The sequence below is a fragment of the Protopterus annectens genome, chromosome 5.part0 (genome assembly GCF_019279795.1).
Source record: "Protopterus annectens isolate FY-2018-M chromosome 5.part0, PAN1.0, whole genome shotgun sequence".
NCBI lineage: Eukaryota > Metazoa > Chordata > Ceratodontiformes > Protopteridae > Protopterus > Protopterus annectens.
In genome coordinates this window covers 561,192,494-561,217,879 of record NC_056735.1, presented here as the reverse complement: position 1 = coordinate 561,217,879, position 25,386 = coordinate 561,192,494, and positions in this window count along the sequence as shown.

Sequence of the window (25,386 nt, the reverse complement as noted above, 5' to 3'; positions counted from 1 at the left end):
AAACTTTCCTCCAAACTTACATGCATATCAGAATCATTTAAAATATTATTAACTGACTTCTCACTATTAGAAAAAAAAATATGCCAAGTGTAGCTTTTGTACAAGTTAAAAACTTTTAGCCTTAATGGTATACTAGTATGGTAAAACAGTCAGGAGAAATTTGACTCCCAAATTCAAGACAGGCATTTCTTCATTGGTTAGCACATAGCCAGGTAAAGTAATATCCATTGAATTGAAAATATCAGTACATTGCTCCAAAAAAGACTGCCTCCTACCTTTTTTGTAACTTTGTCTTTGCTGTCCTTCCATGGCAAGGTCAGTGTTACAGTCATTCCTTCCCTATTTTCCATTGTTGTTTGAGAACTGCTGGTTTCCATTTGAGTAGTCATGAAACCTTTGCTGATGGCCTGCAGGTTCCTGCACAGGTGGTAGTGGAATAAAGCTATTCTCATCACCTCCCCATTGTGTTGTAAAACCAGTTCCATCAGAGGAAGCAAATGACACAAGTATAACAAAGTAAAAGTATTATTGGGGGAAGGTTCATATATTAAAGAGAAGTAACTGAAAAAATAAACTTTTTATTTTAAAGTATAATACCTACCTTGTGGGTTAAATAAGGAAGTTAACTGGAAATATATAATTTAATGACTTAATTGTTTGATTGATTAATTATTTAATTAATTAAGTGTTTTGATTTTATTGAATGTGCATATATATATATATATATATATATAAATGGAGTGAAGAAGTGGATGCATTTGTACTCATTGAAGGCTTGGTGCTGAAGCCCTAAGTTTGTATTACATTTCTGTGACTGCTGCTCTGTGCCCTGTGGTCCGTGACTATTATTGTGGTATTTGGATATTTTTTGCCTAGCTATTGTGTTATTTTGGATTTTTATTTATGGCCATGGACCCTGACAACAATATCCACAGAATCCTGAGAGAAAATGTTGGCGAAGGTTTGCAGTGCTCTCAACATTCTATGGAGCACTATATCTTCCCGAGAAATGAGAAGATTACATCTAAGATGGTAGAGACTGCATCTAATATACCTGCCGGTATAATGACTAATGTATGGGCTCAGTATGAAGGTGAGCATGGTCGCTGCTTTAATAAACCATTTTAAGCAGTTTGTTCCAATGGAGGAAGTGCTTTACCTGTTGAAGTTTGTGAATTGTGTGAAAAATTGGAGGGTCTGCTGTGGAAGGAAACAAATACACATCTAAATGTTTTGTGTTTAAAGAGGTATGTGGAATTGGACATAGCTCCAAGGGGATTTAGGGCATTTAAATCCCCTACTACACCATTCAATTTAACAAGAAAAGAAGATAAACTGTTTAAGTAAAGGTGGTTAGCAGCGGCGCATCATTGTGCCATGGAATGAGTTAAAATTCTTGTGGAAAGAGACTTGTTAACGCAACAGAAATTGAAGGAGGAAGCCAAGCGGGTAAGTTCTGATTTACAAAAGCATCTTAGTAGCTCAAAAATGGATGAGTTACTAGGAGACATTAATAAAAAACTGATAACTCTTGTGAATGAATTAGTAGAGAGAAAGAGTAACAAAATTGCAAGAGATATCAGGGATTGCAATAATGAAACAGCGTTTCTATGGAAATGCAAACATAATAAACTGGCATGAACATATGGCGGGGTTGTTAATCAGAAGAATATGCCTGCTAAAGTGTCTCTATCCTTTGCTACTTCAGAAGAAATCGATGGTACAACGGAAGGAGAATTTGATGCTGAGGAATATCCACCATTACCAGCAGCTTAAAATTCAATGGACTTCAATAACCGGAAAGAGGCAGGACACTGGTACCAGGGGAAGAAAAGAAGTAGAAATGACTAGGGAAAGGGAAGGAACAGTAATCACAGCAAATATTACAATAAGAGAACTAAATGGAACTAATAATGATGGCATTGCCACCCAAGAGTTGGTGCTTAATTTGTCAGGTATGGATGTGCCAGAAATGGCAATTTCTGTTTTACATTTAGGGTTAAAGTTTATACCTATGGTTTTGCCAAGGTTACACATCATAAAAAGTGAATTATTCCAATTAAGTAAAAAATTGCATCTAACTGATTATTTTAATAAGCAAAGTGTGAATCAAATGCAAAATGTGAATCAATTAGAAAATGTAAATGATAGTTTTAATGTAAGCTTTAATGAATCTTTTTATTCATGTATTTCAGATGAAAATGATATGTAAAATGATGAAATCAATGCCTATGGTAGTTTAAATACTGAGACTATAGGGGTTAAATCTAAATTTATTCCGCCTTTTTTGAATGTTAATATACAGAGTTTCATCATGACATTAAATTTTGTTGTAGAAAAACTATGCAGGGACTTTGAAAGGGACAAACAGAATGTATTTTATAACCTGACAAAGAATGAATGGATGGCTTTTAAAACATTGTGTGCAGACAGAAGGATGGCAGTAAAAAGATGAGATGAGGAGAATCAAGTAATAATATTAAATCGTATTCAGTATGTTGAAATGTGCCTTGCTCATTTAAATGATGAAAATGTATATGAAAAATGTAATGTGAAACAATATGAAAAGGCCATAAAAGAATATGAAGCTTTGGTTCAGAAAGGTTTACGTTTAGGATGTTTTGTTAAGAGTGACTTAAAAATTCAGTGCAGAAAACACATGTATTGCAGAGTTTCACTGTTTACCCAAGACACATAAAGGGTTAAAAAATCTGAGTGGAAGACCAATAGTCTCAGCTGAAAAATATTTTCTAAAGAATATATGCATTCTGTTGCATGAATATTTAAAAATGTGTGTTTGCTCTACCTTCATTTATTAAGGACAGCCAGGATTGTTTTGTGTAAAATTAGTAAAAAAAGTTTGGAATGATAATATGTACTGGGTTTGCCTAGATGTTAAAGGTTTGTATACCAACATAAGGCACAAAAATGGCATTGAAGCATTATGTTATTTTCTGGGTGATTCTCCACTGACTCAATTTGTAATAGAATTGACAGACTTTTGTTTAAAAAATAATTATTTTCTGTTTAATGGTGAAATTTACCATTAGTTGTAAGGAACTGCAATGGGGGCAGCTTTTACCCTATGTATGCAAATATTGTGATGGCAAAATTTGAAGCAGGAATATATACACACACTTGTTTTATAAAAATCAAGTAGTTCATTATTTCAGATTTATAGACAACTTAATATTCGTGTGTAATGTAAATATTGGGGAAGCTCTGCCCTTCATAGATGATTTACAAGAAAATGTATTTGGCTTTAAATCTAATGACATACAAATGGGAAAGAAGGTTACATTTTTGGATACAGACATTAATGGTCTTGAAACAACAGTCCATAGGAAATTTGGCCAGAATAATACCTTTCTATATGGCACTAGCTGCCACCCAAGCCATTTGATTGCTGTGTTGCCATACAATGAATTTTTGAGGTTAAATAAATGATGTAGTTCTGATGATGCTTTTGAATATGAATTGTTAAGGACAGAAAATACGTTTATAGATAGGGGGTATAGTAAAAAAAAAACAGCGGAAGAATCTAAGAATAAAGTAAGAGAATGCCGGTATGGAATAACAAATAGGTATAATAGGGGCTTGGGAAATTGAAAAATAAATGGAAAAAGAAATGAAATAAGAAGAAGATGTGCTAATAATGAAAAAAATACAAAAGAAGGGGATAGTGAAGTGTATTATGTTACTACAGTCAATGTATTGACAAAAACTATAGTTAAGGAAGTTAAAAGATATTGGAAAATGGTAATTAATGATAAAGATTTGAGGTATTTAATAAAAAGCCAGATTAAAGTTTCTTATAAGAGAAATAGAAACCTGGCAGATATGGTGGTACACAATTGTGTCATACCACCAGAAGTCACTATATATTCTAATTTAAAGGGAAATAAAATGGGAACGGTAGCTTGTAAAAAATGTTCAGCATATAAACATGTAGTGACTGCTTTTCCAAAAATGAATGATGTTAGGTTTACACCTAGAGGCCTTTATACATGTAATATGGAAGCGATAATTTATGCCCTTAGGTGTAGTTGTAACCTTTATTATATAGGAGAAATAGGTAGAGCATTCAAAACGCATTTACAAGAACACATAAGAGACATTAAAAATTGTAAAATAGAAAGCCCCTTAGGACAACACTTTATCACTGCACACAATGCTGAACCAGATTGCTTGCAAGGATGCATTCTGGAAAAAGTAAAAGTAGTTTTGGGGGAAGGTTCATATATTAAAGAGAAGTTATTAAAGAAAGAAACTCTTTGTATTTTAAAGTACAATACCTTAGAACCTCATGGGTTAAATACAGAAGTTAATTGGAAATACATAATTTAATGAATGAATGAATTAATTGTTTGATTAATTATTTAATTAATAAGTGTTTTGATTTTATTGAATGTGTGTGTGTGTGTGTGTGTATATATATATATATATAGACTGAAGAAGTGGATGGATTTGTACTCGTTGAAGGCTTGGTCCCAAAGTGCTAAGTTTGTATTCAATTTCTGTGATTGATGCTCTGTATCCTGTGTTCCGTGACTATTATTGTGGTATTTGGATATTTTTTTTGCCTAGCTATTGTGGTATTTTGAAGCAAATGACACAGTCTGCTGTTTTTTTTAAACTTTCATTGACATGAGCGTGTCCCATGTACTTGAGCCATTTGATTGGTCTTCCAAACAAAGGTCATTCCACTATTATAGTCACGCAAATCTCTCTACAATTTAACTTTTTTCTTCTCAATCAGATCAAGTTTATAAGAGTTTAACTTATCATTGTCTACCAACACTGAGTCAAAACAGGAAACACTCACTTGTGTTGTTAATTTGACACCCAGTGTATGTTTCTCCTCCTTCATCTTATGTTGTTTAACCAAATTTCATTCAAACAGGATGTTAATCCACACTAAAGAACAGTGGTAGAAAGCCGCTGCTATCCAACGTGCCTGGAAACTTTTATCTTTCTCATTTATTGGATCAAAGGGAGTACTACGACTTTTAAAACCCCACAGCCCCCTAGGTGTAACATCAAGCTCCAAGTACCTCTTCAGCCTCAAAATATTAAAATGTACATTCCTTTCTTTAAGCATAAGATTTTCCAATTTCTCACACAACTCTTGTATGTCTGCAGTAAAACTCACAGCGGTACATGAACCCACCATCTGGAATGGATTAACAATTCTCCTCTTCCCCCTTGTGTTTCCCTGAAAACTTAAAGTGCATCCCCATTTCTAGTAGAACCACGTTTTTCAGAATGTAAAATATATTACTCAGTAGTTTGCTGAGAACTTATCAGCCTCCTCCTCTCAACAAATATGAGGAATATTAGAAGAAGGGTCTGTAGCCATAAAATGAATGTATAACAACAACTAATAAAAATTAAAATAAAATAAAACAACAGGCAACAGACCCAAAAACATTCTAGTGCCTCAGCAAAATGCCCTTCCAGGAGTAAAAAGCATCAGTAAAAATCCAAATATATGTAAAACCACATGACCAGTCAGTTAACAAAACAATGCAAATTAAGTACTTCCAATTACATTCTGAGTTCAAACCCTCAGGAGTTAAAGTGCTATATTTTAAAATATAAACAGTTTCTTTGTGCAATAATGTATCTTTTTTTCACCAAAGTTAACAGGTACTTGTTCAAAGATTGTGCCATTTAATAAAGAAAAGTCACCTTCATCTCTCAACTGTCATCACTCTGCTGGGTGGCAACCTTTGTGGTCAATGGCAACTGAGCACCAGAGGCACTGACCTGTGAAGATGGAGGCGGGTGCTATCTTTCTTCCTCCCCTGTCATAACTGGGCTTGCAGAAGAAAGGCACAGTAGGAACAAGTGATTGCACACATATCTTTAAAATGCAATAGCAGTTGTACTGTGGACTGGCAAAGACCCTACTGTCATGAGAGTGACATCCATCATCTGAGACATCAAGCAATGTTAAGCTTTTACTCTTCTGTTTCTAGAAAACAAAGTATGCATCCCCATGCATACTTTTATAAATGTAAAACAGATAAGATAGAGAAAAAGAACAGGACTTCAACAAATGTCCTCATTACATGTCTGGCTCTCTGACTCCCTAACTGCTGTGTCTAGCTTGTAAAACAGGTCAGGGTAGCACATACTAAGATCACTTTAGTGATACTGGCATTGTTCATTAGAATGGGTGATGTCAGTGACATAACTCATACTGTCATGCTCATGCTAGTCATCTTCCTTCTACAGGGGGCAGCTGTATTGCCTCAGCAGGTGGCCTACAAGATCACCATGCAGGAAGAACAAGAAAATGGAAGCTTTGTCTTTCACATTACTTGAAGTTGCCATGGTCTCACACTTAGGTCTGTACAAGCAGCAAAATGGTACTTTCATTTGCACAGATTCACATTTGTGGATCACATGCTGCATTGTGGTGCTACTTTATATCTCTAATACTGCTCTACAGCAAGAGTGGATATAGTGTCGCACTGTAGTACTATGAGTGTGCACTTGCTTTACGTATGAGCATACTGGTCACATGGCTAGCGGTCACTGTAGCATACATGCCAATTACTAGCATGTCTTGATAGAACAATAAATTATGGCAGAATTTTAGAAATAATTGTACTAAGCAGCTTCATTGGCATAACCACCATACTAATCGACCATTGCTAGCATGATTTAAAGTTTCAGTGATATTTGATGCAATACCAATTATCCCCATTCAACTCTGGACTAGAAGAATTTTGATAAAGATTCTGCAGAATATTAGCACTAATTTGTAGAATTAATGAAAGAATCCCATCTGGAAAATTATCTTAGGAAGAACAACAGACTCTGTATTGGGTGCTGACCTTTTGGTGTACATCTAGTGGGAACCCTGGCACTCTGTAGACTGGCATGACACTGCACTATCTTTTTTTTTTTTTTTTTTTTGGGGGGGGTGCAACTGTCTAAAGTAGAAAACTTATAAAACTTGTAATGGCATGCTGCAGATGGTTTAGAGTTCCGGGAACTCATGTTGCAGCATGCCTATAGTATGTAATTGGGGAAAGCTGTACATGGCATTAACTGCAACTGACTATCAGGTGCACGGTTGTGACTTGGATGATGTCTACAGTACAGAAATGGGGAGTGTGAGCCTTAGCAATAACCATGTGATAAACAAGTACATAAAAGGGTACTGTGGCTATAGACATTGACATTTAACAGCATTCCATACTCTCCAACTGACAGACATGTTTCACTCATTGGTGTACATGTACTGATATGGCCACTAAAAAAAGAGGCAATGAATGAAAACGTCTATCACCCAGGAGACCAAAGTACTACTGCAGGATGTCTGCACAAATGGCATGTGCATCCTGGACAAAGGTGACACAGACAGGCAAAACTAGAACCAGATTTGGCAGAGATTGATGCATGATGTGAATGCTTAGTGTAGTCATAATAGTTATCTGTAACAGATGCAATGAAGGGTTACTAATAGGATACTACTTACAAAGAAAAATACATGGAACATTGTGACAGAGAGGTCCACCACAGTGGGTAGATCATGAACAATGAAGTAGAATATTGAGGTTAAGGAGTATTTGGTCCCACTCTTCAGATATTGGGAGTGCCTCTTCAGACTCATAACAAGGACAGAGATAAAGATTTCTGCTTTCCCAGGTGCAAGGTTTGGGGCAAAATCAGCAGATGCTGATGGTATGACAGTGCAGTAATAGCATTGATTTATGAAGCTATAATGTCTTTGAGGCTTCATAAATGAGTTAGTTTTGAGCTTACTTCTGGAAGGCACAGCAGCCTCTGTGCAATTGATGGCATGATTGTTTCAATGAGTTTGATTTGATTTTACTATAAACCTGCAGCTGGCTATTGTGTGCAATACACTCTGAAGAAGTCCCATTTGAACAAGCTTGGGATGAAAGTGCTTATTGTTGTTTTTATTATTCCTGTTCATTACAGTATCCATGACAGGACGTACCTGCCTTGGTGGATTTTTTTATAATTGTCTTTGACTCTACATTCACATTATTAATGGTTTTGAGGGGGACAGAACCATTGTTTTTGGGTTTGAAGGGGTTTGAAATTTTGAAAGGTTATCACTTAGTAAAGATAATTTGCTTTGGAGTGCTTTCTAACTATTACATGGTTTGCTAGGGTTACTGAATTGATACTTATTTTAAAGCAGACTGTTTTCTGGTTTGACCTTACCAGAGAGGCCAAGATACATGGGGAGTGCAACATTCTCCCATATTTTTGAGTACTAGGTCCAGTATGCTTGTACCTGTAGTAGGCATATGCAGTAACTGATCCAGGGTGTCTCTGTTTACAAAGCCTAGGAATCTCTGTACTTGCAAATTTAGGGTTGTACAGGATTCCCTGTTTATACAGAGAAAGTCCCTCATGAGTATGGTACTTTGCTGAATGGTGAGTGTTTCCAATATGTCTAAGTGTAATCTATGGATTTCATGGGACATAGTGGGTGACCTGCAGTTTGATAGGAAATGGTATGGGACATTGTCTATGTTAAACTGGACTTGGAGGAACTCTGGTATGTCATCTTGTTTAACCAGCCTAGAGGTATGCTTGATGATGTAGATTGAGACACTTCCACCTTTAATGGTTCAATGGCTCAATGGTTCAATGAATAAACTAACAAACTTAGGGCCTACATTAGCCAATTTAATGTTTCCTAGTAGACATCACTGGAGAATATAGAATTATAGAAAATCAGTTATCTAATGCCCATTTAAGTATTAATAAATCCCTTGCCAATCATACATGTCTAGGTAATGAATTCCACAGCCTTCCAAACTTAATTTGAAAGAAAGCTCTCTAACTTTGAACTGAAAATAGGAATTCTTACATCTAAATTTTTATTCCTTGTACTAGTACCAGGATCAATAAACTCAATATCTAAAATGGCAGCCAATAATTTGTCCTTAAGGAATCTGTATCATAATAATAATGTCACCCTTCAAAACAGGTAAGCCATAGAATACAAAAACAAACATACCAGTCTTTCTTTATATGGTAAGTTATAACAGCTAACTAACTGTCTGGTAAAGATTTTCTGAATTTGTCTTCATTTATGAAACATTTAATGGCATAAAGGCACCCCACATTCAATAATAGGTGTTATACTTGTTAAATTGATCTTTAATAACACCTAACTATTTCTGCTTGAAAAACATCGAAAGACTTTCCTCATAAGACCATAACATTTCCTAATAATGTTTGTCTCATTAACATCAGAGTTAAGATTTTTATCTACCATGATACCTAGATTATTCACTAGCTCAGAACAAACACAAGTCACTTTAGTCCTTGTCAGTACAATTGCTGGACTAAATGTGTGGAAAACACTGAAGGCTAGCACTGTTGGGATACTTTCTGAGGCTTTAAACCATGTCTTGGTAATTGCACAGATGTCTGCATTCTCCAAGCTGAGGAGAGCTTTAGTGAATCTTCTTGTTTAGACTCCTGGCATTGAGCAGTAACACCTTTAGACTTCCTTGGGAAGATTTTGCTACATTGGAAGGTTTGTCAATTTGGTATTGCCAAAATAAGGCTGTATGGGGAGGACAGTGTTTTAGCCAATATGTGAAAGCCTAGAGGGGACAGGTGCACACCATCCCTGGAAAAGCAATGGGGTTTATTATTCATTTCATACTATGCTGACAAAAAATGCATCCACCTTGAATGACACCAAAAACTAAGCCAATTATTAAAGTCAGTCATTTTATGATTGTATGGTGGCATCATCCTTGGTGAAGGTAGAATGCTGCTCAGTGCTAGGCACATACTAGCCTATGACACATAGTCCAAGAGCTCATAATGTCTCTCTTCATACAGTCTAGGGAGGTACATCTCAGGTCATTTACACTTACATGGATTATGACTGAATTATACTGGTAACTGTGGTCCAATGACTTGAGTGAATGCCAAACTTGGTGGATCCTGGCCCCTGGTGGATAACTGGCTGTTATTTTCTCCTTGTTTATCCTGGTGAGTAGTGTATCTGCATGTCATACAATGGAGCCCACTATGACTAGAATCATGCATAGTGTATTGGCTTGCCTTATGGGCTTGGTAGTTGAGGCTCCACTAAATGTGAATGCATGTGCTGTGTTAGTTGCTGTTTCTGTTTAGTGCTTTCAAGTTTGCTGAGGATAGTTTTTGGAGGTGGAATGTCTGTGAGGTCTTTGGGGTTTGGGAATATTGCATTTAAGTGCCTTGGCATAAGTAGGTCTATGTGTGGGGTACATACTGCGTGTGGTGGGAGTAGCATTTGTGTATCTGGCAACCAGATAATGATTTTCAGTGAACATTAGATGATTGCTACATTGTCTCAATATTTCCATATCCATTAAGCTGGCTTTGGAGAAATTGGGTAATTGCATATCCATGATGTCAGGGCCTCTGTTGAGTTGACTACTAGGGTGCAGTGCATGAGGCATTAATATTTGGTTAATTAAGGATGCTTTTGGGGCTAAAGAATTGATTGGACTATATAATACTAAATTCAAAAGGGAATGCTCTTCAGCAGGCAAACTAGCTGGTCTGTGCTACTCAACACACAAAGTAGTTGCTCTATACTCACCAAGTTACTGGCACCATTGCAGAGGTGGTTTTATAGGAAAAATTTTGTTTCTAATGGTCTGCATCTGTATGGCTTTACTAACCACTGCTGCATGATTGGCAGCAGGCATGCAAATATGCCAAATATACACAGGCACTTAAATCGTAGGAAACTGTCTTCTAAGCACTCTGGACAATAACACGACTACAGCTGTAGCTTTCTTATGTATTTCCCAGCTCAGATAGACCAGGTAACCACCTACTGTCACTAGATGGGATATCCCAGTCCTCTTAATGTAAAAATACCAACAAAGATTGCTTGAGAGTGTAATGCTACCACAAAACAATTTAAACTACCTGGGCAAGGTGATTTCAAATATTACGGAACTTTAAAATGATTTAAAGAGTAAAATCAACAAATGCCATTACATTTCTGAAATTAGTTAGATAACCATTAGCATAACTATGGTTTGTGATTTCAGAGTGAATGTCAGGGCAAAATAAGATGTGGGAGAACACTCCTCATAAGCATATTATGCATGCTTTTTACATTACCTTCCTCCTCATGTTTAGACCTGCAGGCTTTCACAATGAAAGCTTTTAAGTGTTACAGAAATCCCACATTATTTTAAATGGTCACTCCTTCCATTTGCTTCACTGTGGTTTTGGTATTGTTTCAGTTCCTAGCAAAGATTCATGTCATGGCATCATCCTTTCTGACAACAATGTTATGCTGAGCAAAGAAATAATTCATCACATAAGAGGAAACAAAGTGTAAAATAAAAAAAAATCTGTTGTGCTGTGTTGAAAATATGCTTTAGACCATAAGCTTACAGCTGGAAATTGCACAAATTGTTTAACAAGAAACCAGCAGTCACTATGGAAAATATTGGATGGCATGGCATGCCCAACAGTTTTATTGCTCTCTTTAATTTTTTGTGCTCACTTACCAAAAATGAAGCAGTAAACATTAAGCATTGTAGTCTTAATAGATGTGCTGCAAAAGACAAAAGTCTGAAGCCAGAGTCAGGGTTTCATCAGCCCTTTTAAACATTCATTATTTCTAGAAAATACATGCAGTTAAATTTCCCCTAGCTTTTTACAAAATAGATGTCAGGTTTATAAAAGCAAAGCAAATAGCTTCAAGTAAGCTTGCCATCTTACGCTGCATTGCTCAAAAGCTGAGGGTCTTCTCACATACCAAACTAAATCAGTCTGCTTATCCTAAATGGTTTATCTACAGAAGGAAAGGAAAGGCAAACACTGTTTGCAATACTTTGCTAATAAGATTGCTCAGCAAATTCAGTTGATCCTTTTGTTAGAAACACAGCAGAATAAGAAGCTGAAACAACTTCTTCATGGTCACACTATGATAATGGACTTTGTTATGTTTCAGTACATGCAATTAATATATATAAATTATTTTGATGTTGAATAATTTATAATATTTGTTTTTGAAAACTATTGTTGTACAGTATATGAAACCTTTCAGCATGACTAATTGCAATATATTACATCACAGTTCATATATATTGTTATGTTTAGGCTAATCCACTAAGGGATGTTTCATAACAATGGTCCAGCCAAAATAAAAATAAAGAAATGCTACAAAACTAACAAATACGAGAGTAACAATTCAGCAATGTGAAAGTAGCTATATGTAATAATAGTATGAGCAAGCAGCTGACTTTATACCCATTAAGTTAATCACTTATACACTGCACAGTGATCTTGATGTTAGGAGTTATTGTACTATAGGATGGAGTATATTTACTAATGAAAGCAGTTCCAATGCTTTTGCTCAGAAACAGAGAAGGTGTGTGTGCCAGAATATAGTTTCGGTGTAGGTACAGTGTAGCAGCTTTGTGAGGTTTAATAGTTTCACAGTGTTGTGCTAGATAATTAGTTTTACGCTAGACCATGATTTATGACAAGTGATAATAAAGTTTCAGAAACTTAATCTCCAAACCTCAAAGCTGCTTAATTTGTACATGTTCATTCTGAAGCCTTTGCACTACATTGCACTTATACATAAAAGAGGCTTATACATTCAATTTTGAGGAATACAAAAGCTTACCAAATGGTCCTTTTCTGTTAAAAATGCAGTAAAACATGCAATCAAGGGCTTCCAAGATGGCTACACATCGAGTAACAGCTTAATTCTATCTTTCCTAGTGTGAAAACTGAAACTTAGCAGATAAAGCCAGTAGGCCTGAATTTCTGGGTACATTTCAGTAACTGGCTAGTAAGTGCACTGCCTTGATGCCAGGAAAAAATAAATACAGAGTATCAGAAGGTAAACCAGCTATAAAAGGTGTTGAAGAAACAGTGATGAGAAAAGTATTGCAACTGTTCAGGAAAAAGCAGTGCAAGCTCCAGACATGACTTCAAGTAACTTAGAGGAAAGTATAAGGCAATTACACAAAGACTTAATTACAATAAATAAAACATTAATGGAGTATATTAACTCAAACAATAAAAGGCTGGAAAAAAATGGAAGAAGCCTTAAACAGATATTCAGATAAGGTTATAAAACTGCAAAACTCAAAGGTCGAAATGAAGGGTTGGCTGAATATGAGACTGCACAGGAAGAGATGTTTCAAAAAATAGTAGAATTAGAGGGCAGTGCGTATAGGGAAAACCTAAGATTTTCTGCTGTACCAGAGAAGCTGGAAGGAACAGACTGGAATAATTTAATGAAAGCACAAATGGCTGGACTGGTATTTCCCAACAGGAAGTGTTAATTGAAAGGGGGCATTGAATGTATGCTCCAAACCTGGCTATGAGAAAGCAACCTAGACCTTTAATAGTAAAGATGCACCCTGGGATTCAATAAAGGGATTTTTCCATGCCAAAATAGTGCAGCAGCTTGTGCATGGAATATGGCCACTGAGAAATTCAGTAAACAAGGCTGGGGCATGCACAAGCCTGCTAGCACTATGCTGGCATGGACACCATTGAATAATACTAATTACCTCATTTGCTGGTGAAAACCATGCAAATGAGGTGAATTAGTGATTCAGTAAGCAGGTGGGCATCCATGCCAGAACAGTGTCCATTGCAGAAATGTATTCAGCTACTGACGGTGTACATTTCTGCAAAAATCAAAACTGGGGCATGACAGCTCAAAGTAAAGCATGTATTATAATCATTAGGTATGGCAATGGCCACAATATTGCCAAGAGTTGCAAAATTATAAAAATCAAAGTTTATGTTTTTATCTTGGCAGATTTCAGCCGTTTAAGCATAGCGCAGGAGTGGGCAAATGAGATTGTGCTGAAAATTTAAAATAAATGTGAAAAGACAATTTTAAGCGAAATCTGCATTTTGCCATTATAGTGGCTAGCATGCAGAATTAAAACAATAACAGGTAACACTGGTTGCTAAGGGGAAAGGCTCTGGCTGTAGTGGTGTAACAAGGGACTAAGGCAGTGGGGTAAGAAAATGATCAAAATTTACTGAATCACAAAATGAGAGACCATTGTCTGGGTGCACTTAACCATGTAGGAGTTATAAGACAGTGGTGTAAGCAGGAGAAGCAGCTGACATGAAAAGGGTGTGTGCCATGCTTGGTGTAAGCACATTGGAGATCCACAGCTTCCATTTGAGCTTAGCTAAGCACAGTTATGCAAGGGTGTGTGTCTGAGGCTGTATTTACTTATTCCATGAAATGGGGAGTGTGTTTGCATTCAGGGGAGGGCCATTTCTGCTTAAGTGTTTACTTTAGATAAACAGGTTTGTGCAGTGTGCAATGGCAAAAAACCCTGGAAATAGCAGAACTGTTTACATCCTGGCAGCGGGTTTGGGTGGCATGCTGCAGGACTTAAAAGGGGTGGAAATGGGAAGGGAACAAAAAAGAAAAAAGTGAAATAGCAGAATAAAAGCAATCAAGTAGAAATAATATAACTGGCAGGTGGAATGATCATAGTCAGCCAATCATACAGGCAACATCTGCAGCACAACAGTATAAACTATGCAAACACCTGTCAGTCTGGTTTTTCCCACAAACTCTGCACCATTGGTGTACACACTCAGGGGAATTTTAACCAGCTAAATGTTAGGGGCTGTTTCACTTTAATATATCAGTATGTGCTAGAGGCTAAGGGCAGTGAGGAAGATAATGCTGACAACCGCCCCAAACTGAGGAGGAGAAGAGTGTTCAGACCCAGGATAGTCTACCAGGGGCTACATGATCTGGAGATAGTAGAGTGCTACAGGATGGACAGGGGCATACTTCATCAACTCATTGAGCTGTGCCGGCCTCACCTCAGACCCAGAGTCAACAGAGGGGATCCCATCCCAGTGGATACAAATGTATGTTTAGCCTTAAGAATACTGGCTACAAGTACTTTCCAAAAACCTATTTGGGAAATCATGGGGATCTCATAGGCATCTGCAACCAGGGTACTCCACTAGTTCATGGATACCATGCTACCACATACCGGTGAGCACATTTACTTCCCCAGCACCCGTGAGGAGATGACCAACAATATGCACCTCTTCCACCATGTAGCAGACTAACCAGAGGTACTGGGTGCCATAGACTGCATGCACATCCACATCAAAGCACCACGTGGTGAGCAGGGTAGGGTCTACCTAAACTGCAAGGGCTTTCAATCCAACTGCCAGGCTGTGTGCAATGCCCAGGGCATTATCATTAATGTGCATGCTGGCAGCCCTGGAAGCTATCACGGCTCCCACATTTGGCATTCCTCGCACCTGTACCAGGGATTTGCCAGGGGGGGCATCTCATATGGCAATCTGGTGGGGGATGCTGGCTATGCACTGGAGCCGTGGATGATCACACCCATCAGAAATGCACACACACCCACTCAAGAACACCATAATGAGGCACACGCACAAACCAGGATCATTATAGAGCATGTTTTTGGAATGCTCAAGTCACGGTTCCACTGCCTTGACCTATCTGGTAGTGCCTTCCAGTACTCTCCAGCCACATGTGCACACATATTCACAGTATGTGCCATGCTACACGATATGATCCTGTGGAAACAGCTACAGCAGAAACAGCACGGAGAAAGGCCACACAGCCCTTGACCATTGCCAAGGTCCCCATAGGCACAGAGGGACTCAGAGGATGAACCCCCTGAACCAGCTCCTGTAGGCAGATGGAGGCATCCCCAGTATGCCCTGACCTTGCCAAAGAGGCAATGCACAGCACACACACTGACACTGTAGGGACCTAGGGACTGACACCTTCTCCTACTCACACACTCAGTAAAATGGATGCCACACACATCACACTACCTGTAAATTACCATGTATAGGCAGTGTACTGCGTGCATCCCACATAGGCAGCCCTCAAGCACCATCCTCACAACTGCTGCAAGCACAAGGTAAGTCAGTCTTCTTAACAATAAATGAATGGAGAACATGTTTTGTTAGCATAGCTATGTTATTGCTGCATGCAAGCAAGGGAATGGGGTGGTCTACTGGGATAGCAGAAGACAACTGACAGCTATGTGGGACACCAGGAAATGTTCTCCCAATATTGGCTTCCCACACTATGCAGTAGTAGCCAAGGTGATAAATCCCACTACAGTATATGGGGGAGGGCAACTAACTGGGGGGTTGTAGGTCACATGCATGGATGTCAATGTGTGGGTCCCATACTCACCCCTCAGCCTCACCCAGCAAGTCATCCACAGAAAACCATAAAGAAATGTCTGTCAAAGGCCCACAAATGAGGGCAATAAGGAAATATATCCATACAGACCTACAGAATGATGTCACAGCAGGTCTTGCAGTTGCAGTAAGGCTCTGAAGAGTAAGAGGTCTAAAACCCAAATGTCTGCCATTACAGTCTAACCTGTGGTCTTTAGTGATATGCCTGTAGTATCCAAGACAGGCACAATACTATGCTAAATGGAACCAAAATGTAAAGGGAACATCAGCACAGTCTATGCAAATGTGGACAGCTGACAGGTGTGCCATCCCCCCCCCCCCCACACACATACACCCTTGTTCTCATAGAACTGCAGTAACAGTAATGTCTGTAGGGTATAAGCAGCAGAGCACACATTCCAAGAGCTGTCCCAATCAACTTGATAACCTGTTGCATGTCCGCAATATGCAGGGGTCAATGATCGATATATATATATATATATATATATATATATATATATATATATATATATACATGGTCAATACTGTCCATATGTGGCCTGCACTTACTCCTGGCTGTTGTGTATTAGTGGGTTAGGTACAGTACTGTGGTTGACAGGGCCCATGTTCCAAGAAAAACAGTGTCAACTATTCTGCTCATCAAATACAGCTACAGTAGGAGTTGTACACTCTGTCCAGATGTAATATCTGTTACTGAAGGAAAGCTGGACAGGTCAGGGACAGGGGGCCACACATATGGACAGTACATAGCTCAGAGTAACCTAGACAGTGCCTAGCATACCCCTCAACTGTACAGACATTTTGCAGAATGTCCAGAGGTTTGCATCATATGTATGATTTCTTTATCAGGAAATTCAGGTTATTGGCAAATCATTGGGAAATCACAAGAGACTAAAGTCAGAAAATAATGACAGATTGTGGTTTCAGAATTCATACCCTTTAGGAAAATGCATGCTAGTGCAAAACCTGTTATTGTATCACCTTACTCGGTTTGAAAGGCCAATAGTTAACAATGGTCCCTATATGTAGGCCTTAATCCCCAAATTACTTATGCTTTATTCAGATGTCTGGCTCTAAAATGTCAGGAGGTATGGTGCCTAATAGGGCAGCAGATACCTGAAGATTAGTGTACTGCCAGGTTATGAAAGGCTGCCACCTCTCTATGTCAGCACTGACAACATGTCACTGGCCAACAGCCATACCCCTGGAATAATGGAGGCTGTCACAGAAGGAGCACAAGTATGCCTTGTATATCTGTCCTGCTTGTCCAAGCATTGCATTCACCTACTAACTATTTGCAAAACAAGAAAGGGTCATGTCAAAACAGCAATGGCAGACAGTGGAAGCAGATGTCATACCCATAAGAGAAAACCAGGAATTACCAAACTGGTCTCCCAACTGTCTATGTTTGGCAGAACATTATGAACACCCTGTACCCATGTGTGTGGCTTTGTCTGATTGTTATATATGGGCCAGTCTAGATGTCAGTCTGTGATGGTAGGACAGCTAGGCCTACATGTAGCCTCCTAATACCATATAGCAGCACAAGCCATCTAAGGGTCACAGGAAATGTAGTGGTGCAATGATGGACAACCTGCTAAATAGGTACACTCAGAGGTATGAAGTCCACAACCCTGGGTGTGATGTTATAGCATTTACACTGCTCACATCATAATTACAACATAGGTGCCCTGCATTGTATGGAGTCAGTAAATATCACCTGCAAATACACAACACACACCCACAAAAGTGGAGGACTGCAACAACTCAAAATCCCAAGCAAAGGACACACATGAGAACTCCACAAATCTACACACCACAGACCACGCATGGTTCACACAACAGGGTCTTGCAAACATTAAGGCCTTACCTTACACTCACCATATTACTCATGGAAGACTCCACTGTGAGACACACATATGTGCCACACACCAGGCAGGATAAGGAGAAAGTCACGATTACTTGTTTGTCAGGTGCCATAATCTGCCATATCACACATGCACTCAAGTCACCCCACAACAGGTACAGGTATCACTCTGGTTTGGTCCATGGTGGTACGAATGATGTCAAATGTACCTGCCAGACTACAGAAAGACAGACATGATTCAGCCTGCTGAATATGTGTTCCATGCAGATATGACCCTAGCCTTAAGCAACATCCTACTTTTACCTAGAGTGATGATTCAACACATACAGAAAGTGGTGTCAGTACCACTTGGCTCACTTACTGGTGTCATCCAGGGGCGATCCACTGCCTGGCAGCCTGGGAACACATGATCGACAGAACACGCTGCTTTGCTAAAGATGGCCTGCATCTGTCTCACCTGGCCTACAGGCCTCTGGCAAAGGCCCATGCCTCACCAACACTGCCTTTTTAGGGAATGTCATGGAGTCCATTCTACCAACATAACACAGTCCACAAAACGCAAATGAAAGGCCATGCTGGAAAATTCTAGGACCCTACTTCTCAACCTTGTAGATCAAGAAATCTGGACAAAGCCATAAATAATGGAGGGATAAAGGTCCAAATATAGGGATACTTTTTAAATATTGCACTTATAATGTTAGAAAGTTGAGAGAAAAACAGGGTTTGTATTAGCATGGATTTTCTGAAGGGTATGAAGTCTGAAACTCAGATGTCTCTGTCATTATGTCCCGACTTCAACCCTGAATGATTTGCAAAAACCTGCTTGAAAAATGCAATGTTATTGGAAACTGATCGGATATGTGAGGCATGAATCTGGACATTCTGTGAAAATCTGTACAGTTGAGAGGTATGGCTAGGAGTCTAAACAGGGAAATGCACTCATTGCATGCAGTCAGAACCCTGGAAGATGGTGACATGTCTGCACTCACAGAAACCTGGCCCACAGCCATGAAGAGAAACACATCCTTACCTGATCACTCATCCTATCACACAGCCAGACCCCAAAATGTGGACAGCAAAGCCAAAGGAGGTGGAGTATAACTATATGTTAGATACATACATCTAGGCTGGTCAAGCAGTCTGACACACACGAGACACTCCAAGTGCAGTCAACTGTTGACAAGACCCCTATGCAAATTATAGGTAGCTACAGGCCAACATGTCTGACTCAGGACACCCACCGCACATATCTGGCCCTCTACAAATCTATCAGGATTCCACCCATCACTCTGATCCTGTCTGACTTATATTACCCAACCATGGATTGGAAATCCAACCATGCCAGAACAGAAATGCACATAGATTCCCCCATCTTAGCAATGCTACATCCTTAGGAGAGCCACTTGATGCCCACACATGATGTGATACCTATGTTGGACTTGGCAGTAACCAGCATGATCAACCACTGCAGCACCCTTATGGCATTATCCCCCCCTGGCAAGATCTGACAGAAAAGTGGTCACGTGTCATATCACCATCAACCCAGACCCACTTCTAACCATGGTAAAAGGGAAATGTCCCACAAGCTGATCACAACCAAATAGTATAAACAGCAGAACAGCCCCCTACCCCACCAGAGGAACTGGCACCAACTTATAAATGTACACAAAACGACTATGCTGGCATATATATATATATATATATATATATATATATATATATATATATATATATATATATATATATAGATATGAACAGGACCAAGAAAGAGCAGGTGCACAATTGGAAGTAATCACCCCATATCTTGAACAAACAGAGAAGAGCACCAGTGAGATCCACTAAAGGCAAAAGCGAGTTCAAACTGCCCACATCTAAGACAGACAATAGTAAGGCCTTCCTCACATATGTCAGCATTCCCAAGGGAAGCTCCCAGATCTGTGCAGAACTGGTGGTCAAGGACACCTCATACACAAATGCCGTAAATATAGCCAATCTACTGGTTGGCAGATTCAGTGGAAATGTCTTACCTGCACCCCATCATGGAAGCTGGACATCCTCAGTACCTGAACACCCAACCCTCATCACTAGGGAACAGGGCATCACTGCCCTCTCAAAGTCAAGCAGACAACCTCCATGGGACCTGAAGACATCCCAGACTGCAACCTACAGGAATCCAGGCATGAGCTGACAGCATCATTAAGCATCCTACACACCCAAACCATGAGTATTGTCTTTGTCATAGCTGAGTGGCAGACAGCCACTGTCATCCCTTCACACCAAAGTGGACTGTTGACCGATCCAGGAAATTAAAGACCCATCAGCCTAACTAGCCTGATCTGCAAGGCCATGCAATGGATTATCATGGATCACATTACAGGGACATTGGCAAAATCCAAATACTTTACCCTACACAGTCTGCCATTCTCAGGGGAGGTATGTCAGTGAACTCTGGATGACTTCCCTGAGGCAGCAAACAAAGGCATGCATGAGGGAAAGATGGTGCACTCTGGCCACCTTGACCTGGCCAAAGCTTTACACACTATTCCCCACTTGGCCATAGTACATGAACTCTGTCAACTAGGCAGCAATCCATATGTTACCAGATGGGTAGCAAACCGGTGCATTGATAGAACCCACATAATCATAATAGGGGTAGCCAACTGACACAGTACAGCCGCATTGAGGGCATACCCCAGGGATCATGCTGGAAGCCCCTGGTATATGGGATATATGTCCCTGAGGTGCAGGCCAAAAACACTGGACTATGGCTGACCAAGTAGGCAGATGACTGCAAGCTGGGAACAGACATCAATACCCAAAGTGATGTGGACATCCTACAACAGGGTCTCAGCAAAACAAATGACAGATACCAGAAACATCACCTCAAGCTGAATGCCTGTAGATGCATCAGCATCCCCTTTGGGGAGACTGATGGCCCCACATAGTATCACATTAACAACAAAGTCCTACATACACAATCATTAGTGAGGCATTTGGACACCCAGGTGGATAGCAACCTGAAGTCTGAGCACCATGTTGCCTCCATTGTACAGAAATATTCATAGATGGGGCAACTCAGATGTAAAGATTGTCCATCCAGGGGCAATGTGGTCATAAGATCCATGTATGCTAACCTTATAAGGCCAATTATTTTGTTCAGTGCCACCTTCGACATGTACCTCACAAAGCACGTGCAGAAGACAGGGAGACCACAGAGGTTCCTCACAGGGAGAATGCAGGACCACAAACACCTACTTACCACAGATGGGCTTTAACAGCACTGTCCCTCTACTCAGTTCCATACAGACTCCACAGAGGTGATCCCTGTCTGGCATACAAAGAAGTTCAGACCCAGCCTTGATGGAACTGTTGCACATCTGGAGGTCAAGGCCCACTAGATCTACCTGAAAGTGCAGCATCAGTCTGATCTGTGATATCAATAGGGCTTGTCGGTGTGACAGATATGTGTCCCACACACTCCCCCATCTGTAGAATGCACTCCCTGTCCACACCAAGCCAAGTGCATCAATACCCCTAGTGAAGTGCTCCCTGTATAAGTGCATGAAAAAACAGCACATACAGTCTGATGATTCCACCTGTGTGCCTGCCGGACAGGGGCTCTGGGTGCTGACATGTCTTAACCTGGGCTACACTCTCATCTGTGAGGGTTATATGGGCTTCAGGGCCAATAGACTACTAACTTCATATCAGCCTATCAATCTATACACAGATGTCTGTCAGTGGTTCACCACATTACTCTGTACTGCTCTGCCACTGATGTACCTGGAAATCACAGTGCTATGTGGAACATACCACAGATAAAATGGACATCTCTGCCAGTAGAATGCACTCTGTACCCATACCCATACCCATACCCCTCAACCTCTTACAGCAAGACATCTGGACAAGGTCATAAATAAAAGTGCAACAAAGGCCCAATGATAGGCTTGTGTTTTAAATATTGCCCTTACAAACTTAGAATGTTGGTAGAAGTGACCAAGACCTGTTGCAAGGCTCCAGAGAGGACCACAGCACTACCAGACTATAATTCATACCACACCTTTCGGCCCCTAAACCTGGACCGAAGCACTAAAGGCAATGGTGTCTCCATATTCATAAGGGATATGCACATCTCCAGACTAGTAACCCAACATAACACATCAGAGATAATTCAGGTACAACTAACACTGGGTAAAATTGCAATCCAGGTTGTAGGTTGCTATAGATCCCCCACCATGTGCCAAGACTCCCACTCCGCATTCCTATACACACTGAAAAATATTAGGGTACAACCCAATACCCTTATTCTGGGAGACTTTAACTACCCCGCCTTTAACTGGGAAAATTACTCATGTATCAACACATTTGCTCAACGTTTTCTGGAATTCATTAATTCCAACGCCCTGGACCAACTCATTCTTACCCCCACCAGGGGTAGAAACATCCTTGACCTAGTTATTACGAACATGGGCAACCATTTCTTTACACCAGTAATCAACTCCTCCCTAGTCAGATCTGACCACAAGCTAATCATCATGGATATCCACATCCCACCCTCACCTCCCCCCAAAGGAAACCATTGTAAAAAACTTCTCCAAAGTCAATTTTGGACTTCTAAAAACAGAGGTGGCTAACTTCACGACACCCATGCAAATGGAAAATAGGTACATGACTGCTGAATCATGCACCAATGCACTGTATGAGCACATAGACAAGTCCGTGGAATGGGCCATACCAAACAGAACCAAGACGCTCTCCTCCAAAAAAAAAAAGCCAATCTGGTGGTCCCCGACCATAAACAAACTTGACAACAGAAGGAAAAAATGGTTACAGAAAAGGGTGAAGTCCCAAGACTGGAAAAACTCCCCTGTCAGCCTCAGCAAAAAAACTGAGATCCATCATCAAATCCTCTAAAGCTGGCTACGAAAACAAAATTGCTTCAGATTCTAAAGGCAACCACAAGACATTCTATAGTTATGTCAAGAATCTACATGGCAATACTCAGATCTGCTCTGAGTTACAGCACAGTGGCAATACATATACAGAACCAAACTGATATTGCCAACATATTGGCCGACAGGTTCAGTGTGAACTTTACCACCCTTTCACCCCCTATCACAATACCTAAGGAATGCCAAGTCCCTATTATAACAGCTACAGAGATAAAAACTGCACTATCCAAAGGCAAGAATACAGCTTCCATGGGACCTGATAATATCCCTGACTGTGTTCTACATGAATTACAAAGTGAACTGGCCCCACAGCTGAGTACCCTGTTCAATCACAGCCTCATTTTAGGCTTTGTTCCTACTGAATGGCACACTATTATGGTCATCCCACTCCACAAAGGGGAAGCAACTACAGACCCTGGGAACTGGCGTCCCATTAGCTTGATGAGTCTGATATGTAAGGCTATGGAGCTCATCATCTTAGACCATATAAATAAGGACATAGGGAATCTCCAAACTCTGGACCCAAGCAGTTTGGGTTTGTGAAAGGTAGATCATGCGTGCTCAACCTGATAGACTTATTCGAGTCTGTCACCAGAGCTGTGGATGAAGGCAAGGTAGTTCACACAGCCTACCTAGATTTTGCCAAGGCCTTCAACAGCATCCCTCACTCAGGAATCATAGATAGGCTCACTAAACTAGGCATAAACTCATATGTCATAAGATGGGTTACCAACTGTCTCACTGATAGAACCTACACTGTGAAAGTAGCAGACTCCAAATCTGACCACTGACCAGTTACAAGTGGTGTCCTACAGGGATCAGTCCTAGGCCCTTTCCTGTTTAGCATCTACTTCTCTGAAGTTCAAGCCAACACAAAGGGACTCTGGCTGACCAAGTTCACAGATGATTGCAAACTGGGAACCATTACTGATTATCCAACTGATGTAGACATTCTACAAAAAAGCCTCACTGACACCAATGACTGGTGCCAGAACCATGGCCTTAAGCTCAATGCCAAAAAGTGCATTGTCATTCCCTTTGAGAAAAATTTGGTGCCCATGAACTACCACATAGTTGGTAGTCCACTAAACACCGAAGGTGTGATAAGAGACCTGGGGACACAGGTTGACAGCAACCTCTCCTTTGATAATCACATTGCCACTGTAATCAGAAAGTCCTTCTATGTGGCACATCTCATTACAAAAGGTTTCTCATCCAGGAAGAAAGAGGTCATAATCCCTCTCTACTCATCCCTCATTAGACCTATTATAGAATACAATGCCCCATTTGGTATGTACTTCACTAGACAGCTACAACAACTGGAAAGGCCACAAAAATACCTCACTAAGAGGATCTTAGGCCTTAGACACATGGCCTATATGGACAGACTCAAAAAACTACAGCTATGCTCCGTCTCTTATCGCCTACTTAGAGGCAAGGTCTGCTTGACCTACAAAGCTGTGTCTGACCCAGTGCTGCTAGATATGCTACACCTAAAGAAATCTCAATCCCTCTATGCCACATGCTCCAGGGACCTAAATCTCATTACCACCATAAACAGAACATGCTGGAGCGATAGGTTCCTAACCAAGAGACTTCCCATACTCTGCAACAAAGTTCCCATTCACGTCAAGCAGAGCACTTCACTGGCTCTCTTTAAGAGAAATCTTGAAGAGTAGATGGGCAATAGGAAGTTCATCCCAGGGATTAATTCAGTGACCTTGCTTGACAGGGGCACTTGGAACTAACTTTGGGGGGCATGATGCTAGGGAATCTTCTTGGGCTAGGCTTATATAGGCTCTAGGGCCATTAGCCTAGCACACACTTATGAACCTATGAACAACAGGTTTTGCATTAGCATGTATTGTTTGAAGGTTATGTAGTCTGAAACACAAATGTTCCATCATTATTTTCCTAATTCTCACTCTTTAAGTATATGCCAGCAACCTGCTAGGAAACTACAGATTTTTGACACATGGATAAATAATGGACAAACATCTGGATAATCTGAACAAACCTGTAGAGTTGAGAGGTATGTCCACACCAGGATATGACCTTCCAGGTAAGAAGAATACCACACAAGTAGGAGATCCCCAGCCAGTATATCACCAATTTGCATCAGTCAATTGGTTACAGCCACACCTCTAAACTGGCTGGGTTGAGCAAGAATGTCTAGCGTTTGGCTCATAATATTGGTCTGTGCATCATCCATCTTGTATTTCTCTGGTAAATCAAAATGATGATGTGAGGATTCCTGTCAGTAGGTAATGCCACACTACATAGTATCAAACATCACATATGTCAGAATATGTCTGCTAAACAAACCCTGTAACTCTAGCAACT